Below are 4,666 nucleotides of genomic sequence, written 5' to 3'. Positions count from 1 at the left end.
ATTAAAACGCGTTAATCCGGATCCTGGTCAGATCGGTCATGGTCTGTAGAAAAAATCCCATTGAATGGTACTTTCGGCTTGTCAGTTGCCGGTACCCATGACTGAGGAGGGGTGCTTCAGATCTTACCGGGTATCAGTAATATTGGCACCGAATAGGGACTCTGTCTGCGGAACTCCGCGATGTGGCCATCCCGTTGTAACTTTGTCATCCGCAGCACGCGGTAAATATGGGAATGGTGCACTTTATAGATGCTGCATTACCCTGCGCTCGCTCTGAAGTTCTGCTGACTGATGTTGGCTGCCTCCAGCCCAATGTGTGGAGAAGGGGTGGGGCACGCTTGTCCTGATGGATGAAGTTTAGGGCTGAAATAATGTTCAGCGGCAAAATCCCAAACCCAGGACATAGGCACTTTATCAATCACACAGGACGGACAAGCACTGGACCACTCTCCACTCTCGATCGAACTGATTATGAGCGTTCCGACCCCTCACGATCTCACCAAATCCGTGCCCCTGCCTCGTTTTACGGAGGATCGACGGCAATAAATTATTTGATCTTTGTAAATAGTCGGATTGTACGTTCGATCATGCAGGTTAGATAAATTAAATCAACGCCCTATATCCCAATGCGAAATAATGAGGCGGCAAACTCGCTAAATTAGCGCAACATTTACCGATTACTAAACATGAAAGATAACAAGGAAAACCTAAGTATGTGTTGGCTGTCTATGCAATTACTTCTGCACTTTTATTTTCACTATCTCAGAGATGAGATGTTGTCAATATTTTTTTTGTAATAAGTTCAGGCAGTTCACGTGGCTGCCAAATCCTCTGAACCTGCAGAAGAGCTGTCCAGTTTTCTGTCGCAGTCCATTAGACTGCTCTTTGATCTCAGTTTTGGAAAAGTGGACACACTTAGTTGCTAAGAACTCGGCAGCGAAGGAAGCAAGGGATCTACAGGTCAGTTGCCAGTCAGTTCTGATGAACAGCCTGGTCAATTAGCGGCCACCTCTTCGCAATCAAACAAAACCTACATGGTAGATGTCTGAATGAGCGCGGTGACGGAAAAATCCATTACAAGCGTATGACGAGATGGTTTTACAAAGTCGCTCACAATTCTCCGATGTACAGCGACATCGGAAATAGTTTTGTCTAAAATCAAGTGTTGTTTTACTCGGAATACCTCGGAGTACTCTTCTTCACAACAACCGTCATTTTTAAAGCTTTTGTCTAAGGTCCCATATTGGTTTTTATCCACAGTTCAAAGTTACTTCAAAGTTCAAAGAAAATTTATGATCAAAGTACTATGCCGTGTACAACTTTGAGATTCATCTTTTTGCAGGCGCTGATAAAACAAAGAAACACAATAGAATCCACACAACACACACACACACAAACGCACACACAACACACACACACACACACACACACACACACACACACACACATAAAACAAAGACCGCAAACATCCCAATGTGCGAAAAAGAATAAATCGTGCAAATAATAATAAAAAGTAAACAAATAATACATTAGAAGGTAAACTGGGGAGTCTCCGAAAGTGAGTCTACGGGCTGCGGAGTCAACTCGCTGTACTGCCATTGATAATATTAACCTCATTTTCCCGTTAGTTTTATTACACCACTGTTACTTTGGGACATTTAACATGGATCTCGCCAGTAAATCTAATTGATTTTAAATGCAACTTAATCCCACATTCAGGTCCATTAATATCACCCTGGAGAATCTGAAACTAACAAACAGACATTAAAATAATAGACATACTGCAATGCTTCACTGAATTCATATGTTTTCATATTTATTTGAGTTAGTAGGTTTCCACCTGTAATAATGTAATAAACCTCAATTTTAAAGGGGGAAAGTAAATGCCCGGATACGAAGCCCTTTTGATTCTATGCAATGTGACATGTTTGCCGTACTACTTTTGTACTGTGCAAGCCCATTAAAATTAAGCAAGTTGAGGTGAATTTACCAATTTCGTGCACATAGTAACTTGGAGTTTATGCCCATAATTTAATACAGGAGTTAACTAACAACCAGTTGCGGAGTTCAAGGAATCTCTGCCCTATTTAAACACTAGTTGTTTATTTTGACGCCCTCGACTCTATTATCAGTAAAATTCAAACTTAAGATTGGCATGTATTGGCTCAAAGTGCATCGGATCGTCTACAGAATCAATAAAAGTGCAGAATTTGTAACCGCTCTAAATATTGATTTGGAATTTATTTCTTGGAGAGTTAGAAAATCCAGTATTCAGTGCAAAAAGGGGGGGGGGAACCATAGGTGTTACGCATCCATCCCTCTGTGTGACACATGACTGAAACCATATATGTGTGTTGCTTGAAATTTCAGCATCTGCAGATTTCCTCGTGTTTGCGTTCTAGGATATAGTCAGGGGAAAATGAACCGAGAGATTCTGTGACGCATTTAAATAAAATACTGCATTTTCATGAATTCAAAACGAAAACATCTTGACAAATATTCATCAATAATAATTAATTGGTGATAAAACTAAATCGAGAAAAATATTGAATTGCTTTAATTTCGACGTCATTTTAAGATGCCTTTGTCAAAAATCCTTAAGCCGTAAATACTGGAAACCATGCCATGAAATCAGAGTCTCTTTCTTCAACCCTTACAGGCCGCTGTTTACCTGTGGCACAGAATGGAACAGGAGCGACTCCAAACTACCAAACATCGTCATCCGCCTTCCTTTCAGTAATACCTCAACGAAGTTGCATTTTCAAGAAAAAAAGTAGACAATTCGATTCATGTTATTTTTCACGGAATTCAAAATGGTCTAAAGTAAACTAGAGCTAAATATAGTTTCCCGTGAAATCCTACAATATCGCAACGATGGAAACAACGGCTGAATAACATTGGTACGAATTCCCCGAGGTCTTGATCTTTATGCTCAGACTGGTTACAGTTACTGTCTTGCTCAGGGAGTTCATTAAATGAAATTCCGCAGAAACTTTATGCAAGTTCATCCTTGAAATGCTGGCTGACCCTATTCCTCGGAAAAAAAGGCACCCGAACCATCTCTGCAAATGGCATTATCGCCGAGTTGACCACACTTACAATTTTATCTTTTCCGTGCGCCCACGAGAAGATACTAGAGATGGATCTCTGAATACGTCAGATCCAGCAACAACCGTTCGATATTAATAGTGCAAATATTTTCTTTAAAAAACGTAAAGCAGTGATTAATATCGGCATTTGGTCGAGCATAATTTAATACATTCCCGCACTTCAGCTCGACATATGCACCCCTATCTAAATGTAATTATAGATTAACACATGTTATATATTGACACACGTTTTCGTAGAAGAGCCGACACCGATGGTGTGGAAGTCTTTGACTTTCGTACGAGGTTTGTATGATTTAAAACCTACTGTATATTTCTATCAAATATGTTACTTTAATAAAGTCAACGTCTTAATACCAAATGTATGGTTCTGGTTCACTTCTTATTTAATAGCGAAAGTGCAAACGCACCAACTGTTTACTATTATAGTATCCAACTGGAATTATTTTGTTCGTGGCCTTCAATATCCCATTTTAACGCATTTCACTTTCATTGACTTAGATTACTCTTCGTTAAGATGGAAACTGTTTGAATTTAATGCCAATGTTCATCAAGGATAGCATGCTACTTGATACAGAGTAGTTAAAGTCCAGATATATTCTGTAATTGAGCAGAATTTTATCAAAGTTTGGCCACGAAATAACCTTGTCGTCCCGGTTAATATGCCAGATATTATTTTACAATAACAGATTGAACGTTACGGAAGCCAAGTTTAAAGGTTTCACATGCAGAAAATCTTCGAACACCATGCAACGATTGGAAATATTATCGGGTTTGAACAAATAAAGACGTAAATTATACGAATACATCTCCGCACTGTTCAGGATGGAATGCTAATTTTATAGCTTAGACTGCATTTTATCAGCTGTTAACCAAATGAAAGGCACGTGACCACCGAATCCCTTGTTCAATTCCGCAGAAACATTTCGCACTTGGTCGTTAATGCTGTACGTGCGTTATTAGTTACATTTTCGATTGAAGTACAAACGAGTAAAACTGATGTACAAAAAGATGTGCTTCAGAAACGAATTAAATCAACCCTATTCTAATCCGGAAGTAAAAAAAGATCAGATAAAAGCAATCGCGTATTTTGTTTGCAGTTGCTTTAAGATTATTTACGATACATTTTCATGGGGTGAACTACAAACACATAAGGGGTGTTTACTTCATGCAGGCATGCCACTGTCTTGGTCTGTGATTTAAACATGGTAGAAAATGGAGAGAAATAAAGGCGCATTATTTAAAATATGCTTTTATTTGAAACAGTATTGTGGATTCAGATCCTAATAATTGTACGGTATTTGTTTTAGGGAGCAGCACTTGCTCAACTTTAACGCTGTTTTAATCTTTATTGGCGAACACGGGGTTGTGTCAGTAATTTTGGCGGATTTCGTCAGATTGAATACCGGGAGAAAGTACTTGTCAGGAACTCCTTTTGGTGAAGGATTAAAAGCGTTAAATCTCATTAAGCATTTGGTCTGACAAGAACAAACGAGGAATATGCCAACACTGGGGCCAATTAAGCACATTTAAATCTGATGTCTACTCCGGCCCGAAAC

This window comes from Mobula birostris, chromosome 9, assembly GCF_030028105.1.
Source record: "Mobula birostris isolate sMobBir1 chromosome 9, sMobBir1.hap1, whole genome shotgun sequence".
In the NCBI taxonomy this organism is placed as follows: Eukaryota; Metazoa; Chordata; class Chondrichthyes; order Myliobatiformes; family Myliobatidae; genus Mobula; species Mobula birostris.
The sequence above is the reverse complement of the archived record's forward strand: the minus strand, read 5'-3'. Positions refer to the sequence as shown.